The sequence below is a fragment of the Dendrobates tinctorius genome, unplaced genomic scaffold, assembly GCF_039654945.1.
Source record: "Dendrobates tinctorius isolate UK_male_01 unplaced genomic scaffold, ASM3965494v1 ptg000174l, whole genome shotgun sequence".
In the NCBI taxonomy this organism is placed as follows: domain Eukaryota; kingdom Metazoa; phylum Chordata; class Amphibia; order Anura; family Dendrobatidae; genus Dendrobates; species Dendrobates tinctorius.
The window spans coordinates 2,088,325-2,104,440 of record NW_027361841.1 but is presented as its reverse complement, the minus strand read 5'-3'; the positions used below and the strand labels follow the sequence as shown (position 1 = coordinate 2,104,440).

Genomic DNA, 16,116 nt, shown 5'->3' with positions numbered 1-16,116 from the left:
ACTGACTATAGGGACCCAGAACATCCCCTGGGGGAGGACGGTAGGGCAACACCGACTATACAGGAACCAGAACAACCCCTGCGGGAGGAAGGAAGGGAATGACTGACTATAGGGACCCAGAACATCCCCTGGGGGAGGAAGGTAGAGCAACACCGACTATACAGGAACCAGAACAACCCCTGCGGGAGGAAGGAAGGGAATGACTGACTATAGGGACCCAGAACATCCCCTGGGGGAGGAAGGTAGGGAAACACTGACTATAGGGACAGAGAACAACCCCTAGGGGAGAAAGGTAGGGCAACACTGACTGTACGTACACATAACAACCCCTGGGGGAGGGGGGCGCCCTACACAGCCTCTCACCTTCTCTCCACTGTGCACTTGTGCAGCGCTTCCTCGCATCTGACAGAGGACCGGAAGTGCTGTGCTCCTGTCAGTCACGGCGCCTAGTGCCTCCTCCTGAGGCAGTTAACGCTTCCTGCAGCAAACACTGAAGAGGGAGACAATGCACTTGTATTGACCAAACATACCGGCAGGACACTGGGAGCAGGAACCCAGGAGAAAGAGGGAAAGAATGTAAAGCGTTAGGCCCCATAGGCGGAGACTAGCGCCGAGTATCAACTGCTGCCTGGCGACGGTAAGGAAGTTCCCTGTTGTTTGTATACAGTTAACCCCCAAGCCACGCCCTTGCCCCGCCCCATTCCCACCTCTGACGTATGATTAGCTCTTCACGAGTGGGGGCAGCGCCGAGCAGCAGCCAATCGGCGCAGTGTTACTAGCTGCTTGCAGCTACGTATAGGTGGCTGCAGGTGTCACTTATGCACGAGCTGTCTCAGTTGTGCTTGTGGAGAGCTGCATAGCGCTCAAATGCAGAGCTGGCTGGAAAGTGGCTACAGCTGCGTGACCATTTCCACTCGGGAGTCTGCACTGTGCCTCCGCGCTTTTCCCACAGAGAGGAATTGCTGCTGCTGCCGTGCTGCCCCCACACACGTGCCGCCTGGGGCGGACCGCCCCCCCCACGCTACGCCACTGGATAGATATCTATCTATGTATCTATTATCGATCTATTATCTTTCTATCTATTATCTATCTATCTCATTCCTTCTATCTATCTATCTATCATCTTTCTAACACATATCTATGTATCTATTATCAATCTATTATCTTTCTATCTATTATCTATCTATCTCATTCCTTCTATCTATCTATCTATCTATCTATCTATCTATCTATCATCTTTCTAACACATATCTATATCTATTATCAATCTATTATCTTTCTATCTATTATCTATCTATCTCATTCCTTCTATCTATCTATCATCTTTCTAACACATATCTATGTATCTATTATCAATCTATTATCTATCTATCTGTCCCATATCTATCTATCTGTCCCATATCTATCTATCTATTCCATATCTATCTATTCCACATCTATCTATAGATAAATATGGGATAGATCTATAGATAGCTGCATAGAAGTACATGCAGCCGCACACTCCGGTCCCGAGTGCTGGCGGCAGTGCCGGCTATTGAGGTGCAAGTCTCGTGTGAGTTTCTCATAAAGTGTGACCCCGGCCTTAAACACAATATCTGTTTAATTTAAAAAAAAATGGAAAAAAATTGTGTGGGCTCCTGCGCAATTTTTACGTCCAGAGAGGGAAAGCCAGCGACTGGGGGCCGATGGTTATAGCCTGGGAAGGGAGTAATACCCATGGCCCCTTCCCAGGCTATGAATATCATCCCGCAGCTGTCTGCATATCCCTTACTGGCTATTAAAATAGGGGGGACCCCAAAAAAAAGTGATGTGGAGTCCCCCTATAATTAATAGCCTGAAAGGCTATGCAGACAGCTGCGGGCTGATATTCATAGCCTAGGAAGGGGCCATGGATATTGCCCCCCCAGCTACAAACACCAGCCCACAGCTGCCCCAGTAATAGCGCATCTCTAAGATGCACCAATTCAGGCGCTTAGCCCTTCTCTTCCCACTGCTGTGTAGCTGTGGCATATGAGGTAATAAGGGGTTAATGTCACCTTTGTATTGTAAGGTGACATCAAGCCCACGGCTTAGTAATGAAGAGGCATCAATAAGACACCTATCCATTATTAATCTTAGAGTATGAAGGGGTTACAAAAACATATGTCACGCACAGTGAGGGAAAACCAAGTGTAACATAATGGGGAAGGGGGCCCAGACACTAAAGGCCCCGTTACATTTAGCGATGCACCAGCGACCCCGACCACGATACGACCCGGTCAGGATCGCTGGTGCATCACTAAATGGTCGCTAGTTAGCTGCCAAACAGGCAGATATCACTAGCGACGCAGCGATGCTCAGCGGTCACTCTTACCTTTCAGACGCGGCGAGGGTGTCCGTCTTCCGCCCGCGTCCATGGCTCGCTCGTCGGCGCCAGCAGGAAGCCGACGATGAGAAATGGACCAGGCCGATCTCGCGCGATCAGCGATAACCAGCGGGGGGAGCCGGTCAGAGGTATCACATGTAGCGATATCGCTAGCAATATCGCTGCTGCGTCACAAAATCGGCGACGCTTTAGCGATATCGCTATGTGGAAAGCCCCCTTAAGGAAGGGATTTGGAGCCCCGTAGGCTAGATCTAATCTCTCCCTAGAACTCCTACTGAGTCCCTATATTGGTTCCTCACCAATCGCCGAGCCAGGACCTGAGGCCCTGAATCTCCCTGGGGCCTAGTCCTGAATAGGGAACGGGAGGGAGATGCGCACTAGGCAGTCTCCGCTAAACTAAAGACGGTAAGGTGAGACAAACGGGAACACTTAGCTGAACCGCCAGATACGGATACCAGAAGAGGGATTCCAGACACCAAACTGGAGCACTCTGAGAAGGTCCAACACTATAGCAAGCAGAAGTGGAAATGAAGCTATTACCTGCACTGGGTCACAGCTGAGCCACTAACTAAATAGATCCAAACTTCTCAAGGCAGAAGGAGGTTGACGCTGGGTCCAAGAGGCAGATGGTTCAGGGAGCAGTCTGTATGGACAGGCGCTCAGCCCTTCTGAGGCCTGACGCAGAATGATAGCCTGTCACCTCCGAAGCGCTCGTGACAACATAAGAATAAGGTAATTTAATGAAATAAAACACTACACAGTTTTCATATTTTTATTGCACGCCTAACATCCATACGACGCCCTCGTTCTCCTGTAATAAAAAGTAAAATAATAAACCAATAGTACACTCCCTGTCCGACCCAGTCCAATTAATAACGAGTGTCCCACGACGATTTCCATCATGTGATGTTACTGCTTTATAAGGCCTCCAGTGACACACTGACAGGAGACAATGGCTCCTGCCGTGCATCACTGAGGTTACCTGAGTTTATTCTCTCACTTTACGGCAATGCTGCATGGGAATTTTCTCACACAGCATTGCTGGTGAGAGAATGAACATAAATGACCTCTCTCTCCCGGCGGCGGAGGGTTATACACAGCGAAAGATTACCTCCGCTGTCAGTGCATCGTAGAGGCCGTGTAGAGCACTGACTGTTCTACACCAGAGATCGTCGTGGGACATTCGTTAATAATTGGACTACGGCGGAAAGGTAAGTATAGGTTGTTTTTTTATTTTATTTTTATTAAAGGAGATGGGGGCATCGGGGACTAGGTGATTGGTAAGTATGTATTCTATGTTATTTTTGTATGCTATGTGTATGTTCTGTATGTTATATGTTGTATGTTCTGTATGTGGTTTTTTTTTCTACTACTGAACTCAGCCATTGTCTGATGGGACTACTTTCCCATCAGCGGCAAGGCTGTCATTGTGAGCATTCATTGTCGGATGGGAGCAGTAGTCCCATCAGACAGTGGATGCCTACACAGACACGCACACAGGGACACACACACACAGGCACACACACAGGCACACACAGAGCCACACACACACAGCCCTGCAGACCCCGCCCGCACACATACACGCACACAGTCACCGCCCACACACTTCCCTCCTCCCGATCTGCAGCATTTCCTCCGCAGCAGAACCGTAGATCTTTTTTACATCTGCGGTTTTGCTGCTGATTTGCCTGACTCAATGGAAGTTAATGGGTGCAGAAACGCTGCAGATCCGCAAAAAGAATTAACATGCTGCGGAAAATAAAACGCTGCGCATCCGCACATTTTTTTCAGCAGCATGTGCACAGCAAATTTTTCTCCATAGGTTAACATTGTTTTGATAAAAACTTGCGGATTTATTGTGGATCTGCAGTGGCAAATCCGCTGCGGATCCACAATAAATCTGCAACCTGTGCACATACCCTAAAAATATTGTTCTACTCTGATGCAACCATGTCTGTGATAGCACTGTGCCAAAAACTGTGCTCTGTGTATTCTTTAATCCATATCTGTGGGATTACTGTGCTAAAAGCCACTGTGCACATTCTTTAACCCATATCTGTGGGATTACTGTGCCAATAGCTGCTGTGTGTATTCTTTCATCCATATACAGTATGTGGTAATGCTGTGCCTTTAAGCCGCTGTGAATATTTTGCAACCATGCCAGTGTGGATACGGTGCCCTATTGTCTGGGTGTGACATTTTTAATCAGCTTCTCTTGACAAAATGTGAAAACATACTCTGTGAGTAAAGTTTGTTAGTAGCTTCTCTGGGGGAAATCTCAAACATGCTTTGTGGGTGAAATTTGGTATCAGCGCCTGTGGGTAAAATGTGGAAACATGCTTTGTGTGGGGGTACTGTGTCCAAAAGCCTCTGTGTACTCGGCAGCTGTGTGTATATGAGTAATGCGCCTAAAAATTTATTTTACTGTACCTTTGTTGTAGGGCCTAACACTCATTAAAGGATTTAACTGCTCATTCCAATTACAGAACCTCTAAATTGTCATGGATGGTTATAGTCTCGCTACATCAACTGCTGACTCAGTTAAGAAGTGGTTAGTTTACTTGACTGCTGCCTTCCTTGGATGTGCTACGTTTATTAGGTTGCATCTCCAGAACAGAACCCTGATTCTCCGTTACCCATTTGTACTCTGCAACCCTGCTTTTGGGTGGTTCCAGTTCCTTCACTTTGGGTTCTCTCTTAATCATAGCCCCAGTTCAAACCAACAAAAAATAGAAACGGAGCATAATTCCATTATCACTACCTGAAGTATTCAGGCTTGCTTGCCTGCTTTGAACACTATTTTTTTCAAGGGAAACACTTTGTGCCCCCTAGGACAATAAGGCAACAGCATTGGGGAGGCGTACCAAGGCAAATGGGATGGGTCTGGCGGTTGCAAGTTTCGCGGTGGACCACCAGCTGTATCCAGAATCAAACTACAAGCTTTTTATCTGTGGCTGCTCTACTTTACGCTACTCAAGGTAAAAGTTTGGCTCTGTAGGTAAAATTTGTAAGCTATATCTTTAGGAGTATTCTGACCCATGCTCTGTGGGTGAACATTTTTATAAGATTTTGTAGGAGTACTGCACTCACTGCTCTGTGGGTGAAATATGTAAGCTGCTAATGTAGGGGTACTCTGCTACATGCACTGAAGTTGAAATTTTTATATAATTTTGTAGGGGTACTGTGCCCAATGCTCTGTGGCTGAAATTTGAAAGCTGCTAATGTAGGGGTTCTGTACCCCATGCTCTTTGGGTGACATTATTTATGATATTCTTTAGGTGTACTGTGCCGAATGCTCTGTGGGTGATATTTGTAAGCTGCTAATGTAGGGATACTCTGCCCAATGCTCTGTGGGTGAAATTTGTAAGCTGCTTTTATGGGGATACTGTGCCCCTTGCTCTGTGGGTGAAATTTGTACGCTGCTTCTGTAGGGGTACCAGGCGTCATGCTCTATGGGTGAAATTTTTTATAAGATTATGCAGGGGTACTGGGCCCCATGATCTGTGGGTGAAATTCATAAGCTGCTTCAGTGGTTTCAATTTGTAAGCTGCTAATGTAGAGGTACTCTGCCCCATGCTCTGTGGGGAAAATTTGCAAGCTGCTTCTGTGAGGGGTACTCTGCAAGCCTCAGTCCCAGTGGGGGCACTGTTAAACTTTTGATGTTATTCATTTACTTCCTATTTTACCATGATTGCTATGGTAACAGAACCCCTTTAATTAATTTCCCTATCCACATTTGTTTGTAGGGCAATTCTCCTGCTCTTACCCACCATGTGTCTTCCTTTTGCAGCCCCCTAGCCCTTGCTCCGAACATTTTACAGCACTGAAGTTTAGGTCATCACTGACTTGAATGAGGCTCAGATTCCGGAGTCAAGTTCAGATCCCAAATCGGACTTCTTAAAAAATCCTCCTGAACCCGAACATCCACGGGTCCACTATTCACACATTGAGACAACTGCCTTTAATCTGAACTGCAATATAAAAGTAGTGGTTGCAGAGCTGGAAGTTTCAAGATATGAAAGTAGGCCGGATAGAAGTAAATGAGATGCTTTTATGCTTTTTTTAACCCTTTTCTGACATTTGACGAACTATCCCGTCCAGTTGACCCGGGCCCGTATGAGTGTGGACGGGATAGTACGTCATGCCCTTTAATGCGATACTGCGACTTAAGTCGCAGCGATAGTGGGTCGCCCTCCCAGGGCTGTGGGGTACTCGGTACCAGGCCGATCTCTCACAGGGGAATGTCACAGCAGCGGTGACCCGGTCCGTGGCCCTGGGCGCCCATGTAAAAGGGGTTAAGTGATGGAATAAAGTTTATGAGTGAATGATTCGTGACGCCACATGTGGTGTTCGGCAATAAAGATGTTAAGCCGACGCTGCAGACAGATCCTCTGGGACAGATGGTGTGGTGCAGCAATGATGTTGTGGCCCTCCACAGGTAGGGCAGTAGTCCCAGGGCAGTGTAGATGAAGAGATAGGTGTTGAGAAGAGGGTGCAGTGTCGGGCACAGGGATGAAGCAGAGCTGACGGTGTTGCAGGAAGAAGGAAAGGACACAACAGGGTGCAGTTTCTTTACCTTTACTTTGCTTGGCAAATGCAGTCCAGGGTCCAGATTACAGATGGAACAGGAGCTGGCTAGCCTGGAAGCAACTTAGGAATCTCTCTATGGGTTGTGTAGTCTCCTTCCTAGCGCTTATCTTTAGGTACTTGCAGTACTGTGTTACACTGAAGTTCCACTTGCTTATTCTCTGTAGAACTCCCTCGTATGGCAGACAGCTGTAGCCTTTCTTTTCTGGCTCACACGTCGCTGTGGTGCCTCCGAGTCTTATGTGGGAATAGAGCTTTTACAGCTTCCTATTCCTCCGGTTTCTGTTGCAGGACCATCAGTGTCCGTACAGCCTTGGAGACTGGGCTCCAGATCATGCGCTATAGCTGGGAATGAGCCTGAACTCTCTGCTCAATCCCCCAGCTCTTCTCCTCAACGTCCACACACGTTGCCCTCCTCACACGAACTCCTTAATCTTCCTGGCCCCCAGAGAGTAGCTCCTCCCCAGTTTTGGTTCAGAGTTCCCTCTGCTGACCTGGAATGGAAACTGTGTTGTGTGTTGTGGTTAACTGCTAGAGAGATCCTTTATTGCTTCCAAGCATGACATCACACTCCCTAGGAGGAAGGCAATGCCACTGTGGCGACCATACTCCTGGGGGCGCCACAATTGCATTAAAATTCCAACGCCATCTTACCTTAGGGAGGATGGTGTCAGCCTCCCGGGCTCGGATACCACCCCCCCCCCGGCCTCCCGAGCGCTGTGATTGGCTGTTCAATTCTGAACAGCCAATCGCAGCCTTTCTCATTGTTTCAGCCAATCAGATTGGCTGAAACAATGAGGTCTCAGGCTAGGATCGAGTACCGATGTACTCGATCCTAGGCCGCCAGGCACCGACGAAAACCCCCCGGATTGGCGCGATCGCATCGATCGCGCCAATCGCAGGGCACAGCGGCGGTATATCGGTGCTGTGCCCTGCCTGTACCGGCCCGGATCAGTGCTGTAATAGCACCTATCATAGGCCGGGGCCTAGGACAGGCCCAGCAGGGATTGCAGGAGCTGGTTGGCACAATCAATGTCATCATCGATCGCGCCAATCACGGCACAGCTGTGGTCATGCTGTGACCAATCTGTGCCCTGCTGATGATCTGGCTGTGACCTGCCTAGGAATCGGAGCTGTGCGCTCCAATCCTAGGCAGTTGCCATGGTCACCAGGCAGAGCAGTGATTGGTGGGATCGATGTGTCCGCTCTGTGACCTGTCTGTCACCTGCCAGTGGCCTGTCTGACTGCTCTGCAGGGGTCCTTACTCTAGCTAAGGATTCCTGCAGAACGGTCATACAGCAAGAACTCCTGTGCTGGGTATTGTTGTGCCACAGCAGCCTGTAGCACTACAATCCCTGCTGAATAAAGAAGAAAGAAAAAAGAAACCCTACGACTGTGTTACCTGATCCCTGCCCAATCTATCTTCATCCCCTCGCCAATCCCGCCACCCCTTCCTTCCCCCTCTTTTTACCCCCTCCACCCCTCTTTTCACACATTTTACATTTTTTTCACCCCCCTTTGCGCCACCTGACTACAACCCTAACTGATCCCTGCCCGATCTCTATTCATCCACCCCATCCCCCCTTCCCCCTCTTTTTATCTCCCTCCACCTCCTTTTGCGCAGCCGCCGAGCATTGATTGGTGACGCAGTTCACCGATCAACACTCGTGCTTGCTTTTTTTCTCAGGCCCCTTTGCGCCAACTCGTACACACATCCCGCAGCCGCCAAATTTTGATAAGTGACGCACTTCACTTATCAGAGCTTGTGCCTGCCGTTATCCATTTTTTTCACCCCCCTTTGCTCCCCCTAACTGTTGATCCCTGATCCCTGCCCGATTTCTCTTCATCCACCCCAATCCCCCATCCCCCCTTCCCCCTCTTATTTCCCCGCTCCATCCCCCTTTGTGCAGCCGCCGAGCATTGATTGATGACGCAGTTCACTTACCAGAGTTTGTGACTGCCGTTTTCCTTTTTTTCCTTTTCTTTTCCACCCCCCCTTGTGCCACCCCCGTGCGCACATACAGCTGCCGCCGAACTTTGATAAGTGAAACAGTTCACTTATCAGAGCTCGTGCCGGCTGTTTTAGACACTTATTTTCGCCACCCCGGTGCGCACATCCAGCAGCCGCCGAATTTTGATAAGTTTACTTATCAGAGCTAGGGCCTGCTGTTTTAGACTTTTTTTCCCACAGGCATTTTTTTTCTCCCTATTTGCTTTTTTCTTTTAGCTTTTCCTTTTCAGAATAGTTTACACCAATCACTATCCCCCCACACATACACATACAGTTATCAATAAAGTACACACAAAGCACCATATTCACACAAAAAATGTCCTCCTCATCAAATTCGTCCCAATAGCGCTATTCAGTGGAGGAGGCATATTCTTTCCTTGCCTCCGACACTGATAGCGAGGGAGAGGATCCAACATTTCTGTACTTTTCAGATTCTTCATCCTCTTCCTCTTCCTCCTCCTCGGGTCCTGCGGAACCGCCACGCAGACGCCCCAGGACAGAAGATGAGGCAGCGCCCACAGCTGAACCAGCGCACCCCGTATGGACCTCGCCCCCTGAAAACTACGAGCCACTGATTACTGATTTTATGGCAGAATCAGGAATCAAGTTTGACACCACCGGCCTCACAGAAATAGACTTTTTCAAAGTCTTTTTCTGTGAGGATTTTGTTAACCTCATGGTGGAGCAAACTAATTTGTATGCTCGTCAATTTTTGGACAAAAAAACCCCGCGTTCATCATTTTCTAAATGGTCTCCTGTAGACGCAGTTGAAATGACGCAATTTTGGGGCCTGGTCCTTCATATGGGATCCTGAAGAAGCCAGAACTTCGGCAATATTGGAGTGTTGATATTTTATATAACACTCCAGTGTTCCGAATGGTCATGGCCCGGACGCGTTTTGAGGCCATCCACAAATTCCTGCATTAGACTGATAATGCACAGTGTCCCGCACGATATGACCCCAACTTTGACCGTCTGTTCAAAGTTCGGTCGGTCATCGAACACTTCAACAAAAAGTTTGCTGAAGTGTACGTGCCCCAAAGGGACATCTGCGTGAATGAGTCCTTGGTTCATTTTAAGGGATTCCGTCAGTACCTGCCAGCAAGAGGGCCAGGTACGGAATCAAAATCTACAAACTGTGAGAGTACCTCAGGGTACACCCACAGGTTTAGAGTTTACGAAGGGAAGGACACCAGGATTGAACACCCTGAGTGTCCCCCTGTCCTGGGAGCGAGTGGGAAAAATGTGTGGGATTTGGTGCACCCACTGCTGGATAAAGGTTTTCACCTCCACACTGATAACTTTTATAACAGCGTCTCACTCTACAAATCCCTCTCTGCGTGAGGTACCACAGCCTGTGGTACTGTCCGCAAAAATCAGAGATGCCTCACAAAAACGCTACTTGGGCAGAAAAGGTGAGAGCAGAGCCCAAAGTAGCTACCACCTGCTAGTGGTCAAGTACAAGAGGGATGTCCTTCTCTTGACCACCATACACTGTGATGGCAGCGCCCTCTGCACTGTACGGGGTACCTCTACACAGGTCAGCAAACCGACCTGTGTACTGGGTTACAACAAAAACATGGGTGACGTTGATTTCTCTGATCAACACCTCCACCCGTACAATGCTTTGAGAAAGGCCAAGGTGTGGTATAAAAAGCTGGCAGTGCACATCGTCCAAATGGCAATGCTCAACGCTTTCCTGCTGTCATGATGTGCAGGCCACACCAATACATCGTACCTTCAGTTCCAGGAGGTAGTGGTTAAGGCCCTGATATTTGGCACTCCGGAAGTAGTGGGCCCCAGTGCTTCTGGAACTAAAGGTACTCCTATTGTACCAGGTCAGCATTTTCCGGGAGTGGTCCCGCCAACCGGAAGAAAAAGGTAAGCCGCAAAAAAGGTTCCAAGTGTGTTACAAAAAGGGAATACGCAAGGACACCACTTCTCAATGCGACACCTGCCCCGAAAAACCTGGCTTGTGAATGAAGGATTGCATAAAATTGTACCACACCTCCATGCACAACTAATTTACTTTACCGGAAACATTAGATTAGTTGGGGCACATCTAGATTTGCTCCTTGGCGGTCTAGTATCCAAAATGATGTCACTTTTTTTACTGTTTAGGCACATCAGGGGCTCTGCAAATGGAACATGACGCCCGCGGACTGTTATGAATGTGTCACCGAGGAGGAAAAAAGCAACAAACGCAAAGTCTCAGAAAACCAGAGAGGTTGGTACCTATGCAGACTGCAGAGCCCTGATCTTAACACACAACTAGAAGCAGTCGTGGAGCGTGCCTACGGTGGTCCTGGACGCCTCGTCACAACCGGAGAGCTAAATAAGCCTAAAGTAAGAAAAGAGGAAAACTAACTCCCCAGAGCAGACCCCAAAGGAAAGACAGCCCCCCACATGTATTGACGGTGAAGCAAGATGAAAACACAAAGGCAGAAAAATAGGCTGCGCAAACGATGGGGCCAAACTAACTTGAAAGGACAGGAAAGGAAAGATACTGTCTGCAATCTGCCAAAAAACCCTACCAAAAATAATGTCCAACGCTTCTGATAACAAAATTAACCCTGAAGTCACTAGACTTCTCCCACTATATCAGCACTCTGGAATATTCTGAGACAGAGCCAAAAGAGGCCAATCTAATAAAGGACAAAAAGGCAAATTGGCAAATACAGATAAATAAGAGTGGAAATTCAGCACAGCCCAGCCGGGCTGGCTGACCACAAAAAAACTGAGTTGACCAACAAGCGCAAGTGTGAACATTAGCAAAAAACAAACTTAACTTGAGATGACTGGAGCAGAGCTGAAGTCCAAGACCTGAGAAACAGACTGAATCACCAGCAACAGGATATCCAGTCTGATACTCCAGAGATCCAATCACTATCCTCCTCGTCAGGTGGCAGACCATTACCAATTAAATTAACCTCACTACCTCCTGTCACTACCAGAGGGAGAACGGAAGGAGAACTCCCAGCTGGTGGAGCAGAAAATGAGCTCATAACAGCGGACCATCCCAAACCATTGCAGACCATTCGCGTACTCAGGACAAATTGGACCACAACTTTTGGGGTCCAATTTCTCCTGCTACCCTTGGGAAAATTAAAAATTGGGAACTAAAAGATCATTTTTGTGGGAAAAAATAGGATTTTACATTTTCACGCCCGGGCATTACAATCTTTAGTGAAACACTTGAGGGTTCAAAGTTCTCCCCACACATCTAGATAAGTTCCTTAGGGGGTCTAGTTTCCAAAATGGGGTCACTTGTGGAGGGTTTCTACTGTTTAGGCACATCAGGGGCTCTGCAAACAGAACATGACGCCCGCAGACCATTCCATCAAAGTCTGCATTCCAAAACATCACTACTACAAACAATCAGTAGATTTGGTTTCCAGTACCATCTCTATGCTGATGACACCCAATTATACGCTTCTTCTCCTGACATCACGCCAGCCTTTCTAGAAAACACTGGCGATTGTCTAAAAGCTGTGTCTAATATCATGTCCTCACTATATCTGAAACTGAACCTGTCAAAGACTGAACTCCTGGTGTTTCCTCCCGCTACTAATGCACCTATACCCGACATTGCTATTTCTGTGTGTGGTTCCACTATTACTACCCAGCAACATGCCCGCTGTCTTGGGGTCATACTTGATTCCGAGCTTTCCTTTGCCCCCCACATTCGATCACTGGCTCGCTCTTGTCATCTGCACCTCAAAAACATTTCTAGAATTCGACCTTTTCTTACTTTTGACTCTGCAAAAACTCTTACTGTTTCTCTTATTCATTCTCGTCTCGACTATTGTAACTCTCTTCTAATCGGTCTCCCTCTTACCAAACTCTCCCCTCTCCAATCTGTCTTGAATGCTGCAGCCAGGATCATATTCCTCACCAATCGTTACACCGATGCCTCTACCTTGTGCCAGTCATTACACTGGCTACCCATCCACTCCAGAATTCAGTATAAACTTATTACCCTCACCCACAAAGCCCTCCATGGCTCAGCACCACCCTACATCTCCTCCCTTGTTTCAGTATACCACCCTACCCGCGCCCTCCGTTCTGCTGATGACCTGAGGGTAGTATCCTCAATAGTCAGAACCTCCCACTCCCGTCTCCAAGACTTTACACGTGCCGCGCCAATTCTTTGGAATGCACTTCCCAGGTCAATACGATTAGTCCCCAATCCCCACAATTTTAAGCGTGTCCTGAAAACGCATTTATTCAGACTGGCCTATCGCCTCAACACATTAACCTAACCTATCCCTGTGTGGCAGAGCCAAAAGTTTTACCATAACCAGGTTCCCAGCATCATGTTCCCACATGCTTTATGCATCCATTAGCCCTCTGTGTCTGTACTGTTACACACTTAACATTATGGCTGGTCCATACAATCAGAGCAACTGTTACCACCCACCTTTCGTGTCTACCTCTTTCCTCATAGACTGTAAGCTTGCGAGCAGGGCCCTCACTCCTCTTGTTATTTGTTATAATCTACTGTATGTGATTTTTGTTATGCTGTAATGTCTATTGTCTGTACAAATCCCCTCTGAAATGTAAAGTGCTGCGGAATATGTCGGCGCTATAAAAATAAAATGTATTATTATTATTATTATTACTTCCCTTTCGAGCCCCGAGGTGTGCCAAACAGTAGTCTTCTCCCACATGTGGGGTACCTGTGTACTCAGGACAATTACTTTTGGCTTCCAATTTCTCCTGTTACCCTTGGGAAATTAAAAATTGGGGACTAAAAGATCATTTTTGTGGGAAAAAAATGTATTTTTTTCACGCCCGGGCATTATAAACTTTAGCAAAACACTTGGGGGTTCAAAGTGCTCACCACACTTCTAGATAAGTTCCTTAGGCCTGTTTCAAATTTCCATCTTTTTAGGTCAGTCTTAATCAGCCAGAGCGTTAAAAAACGGATTCATTTCCGTCATGGGTCAAACGGATGCCACTGGATCCGTTTTCTATACGGATCCGCTGCAGCCGGGAAGTGGATGAACTATAAAGGAACCGCGGTCTGGAAAAGGAGAGAGATTTCATGGCCGCTAGAATTCTGACGGATCTGTCAAAAACCGGATGCAACGGACGACCGTCAGTCAAAATCCGCCGCTAATGTAAGTCTATGGGGGAAAAAACGGATCCGCCAATTAAGGGGAAGATGCTTTTTTTTCTAAAAGTGGCGGATTTTGACTGACGTCAAAAAACGGAAATGTGAAACAGGCCTTAGGGGGTCTAGTTTCCAAAATGGGGTCACTTGTGGGGGTTTCTACTGTTTAGGCACATCAGGGGCTCGCCAAACACGACATGGCTTCCAATCTCAATTCCAGCCAATTTTAGTTTGAAAAAGTCAAACGGCGCTCCTTCCCTTCTGAGCCCTGCCATGTGCCCCAACAGTGGTTTCCCCCCACATATGGGGTATCAGCATACTCAGGACAAATTGGACAACAACTTTAGGGGTCCAATTTCTCCTGTTACCCCTGGGAAAAAAAAATATTGGGTACTAAATGATCATGTTTGTGGAAAAAATATGATTTTTTATTTTCACGCCCTGGTGTTATAAACTTCTGTGAAGTCCTTTGGGGCTCAAAGTGCTCACCACACATCTAAATAAGTTCCTTAGGGGGTCTAGTTTACAAAATGGGGTCACTTATAGGGGGTTTCCACTGTTTAGGCACATCAAGGGCTCGTCAAATGCGACATGGCGTTCGATTTCAATTCCAGTCAATTTTAGGTTTGAAAAAGTCAAACAGTGCTCCTTCCCTTCCGAGCCCTGCCGTGCGCCCAAACAATGCCCCCTTCCCCAACATATGGGGTATCAGCGTACTCAGGACAAATTGGACAACAACTTTTGGGGTCCAGTTTCTCCTGTTACCCTAGGGAAAATAAAAAATTGTTGCTAAAAGATCTTTTTTTGTGACTAAAAAGTGAAATGTTCATTTTTTCCTTCCATGTTGCTTCTGCTCCTGTGAAGCACCTGAAGGATTAATAATCTTCTTGAATGTAGTTTTGAGTAGCTTGAGGGGTGCAGTTTTTAGAATTGTCTCACTTTTAGGTATTTTCTGCCATATAGACCCCTCAAAGTGACTTCAAATGTGAGGTGGTCCCTAAAAAAAATGGTTTTGTAAATTTTGTTGTAAAAATGAGAAATCGCTGGTCAACTATTAACCCTTATAACTTCCTGACAAAATAAAATTTTGTTTCCAAAATTGTACTGATGTAAAGTAGACATGTGGGAAATGTTATTTAGTAACTATTTTGTGTGACGTATTTCTCTGTTTTAAGGACATAAAAATTCAAAGTTTGAAAATTGCAAAATTATCTAAATTTTCGCCATATTTACATTTTTTCATAAATAAAGGCAAGTTATATGAAATAAATTTTACCATTAAAGTGAAGTACAATATGTCATGAGAAAACTCTCTCAGAATCGCCAAGATCCGTTGAAGCGTTCCAGAGTTATTACCTCATAAAGGGACAGTGATCAGAATTGTAGAAACTGGCCCGGTCATTAACATGCAAACCACCCTTGGGGTTAAAGGGGTTAATCAAAATGGTGTTTACTAACGCACCCTATTTTATTTACACTGCTCTAAAAATAAATGATGATCAGTAGTGTGTGGCCTCAACGTGCCTGTATGACCGCCCTACAACGCCTGGGCATGCTTCTGATGAGGCAGTGGATGTTCTCTTGAGGGATATCCTCAAGAACATGGATTAAAGCATAAGTCGACTCCTGGATGGGCTGCGGTGCAATGTGGCATTGGTGGATGGAATGAGACATGATTTCCCAGATGTGCTCGATTGGATTCAGGTCTGGGGAGCGGGCAGGCCAGTCCATAGCATCAATGCCATGTTCATGCAGGAACTGCTGATGTACTTCAGACACATGAGGCCTAGAATTATCATATATCAGAAGGAACCCAGGGCCCTCTGCACCTACAGTGGAGGAAATAAGTATTTGAGCCCTTTCTGATTTTGTAAGTTTGCCCACTGACAAAGACATGAACAGTCTATAATTTTAAGGGTAGGTTAATTTTAACATTGAGTGATAGAATATCAAAAATAAAATCCAGAAAATCACATTGTATGAATTATATAAATTTATTTGCATTTTGAAGTGAGAAATAAGTATTTGATCCCTCTG

At 46.7% G+C, this 16,116-nt stretch overlaps 1 protein-coding gene across 1 annotated transcript in view; it reads left to right on the top strand.

Annotated features, from left to right (window-relative positions):
* The first annotated feature begins 519 nt into the window (after positions 1 to 519).
* The window catches only part of BEND7 (BEN domain containing 7), a 211,076-nt gene continuing 195,479 nt past the window's right edge, over positions 520 to 16,116 (top strand). Inside the window, exon 1 of the mRNA XM_073551274.1 lies at positions 520 to 637. The gene's annotated coding sequence lies outside the window, so the exon portion shown is untranslated. The remainder of the gene's footprint in view (positions 638 to 16,116) is intronic.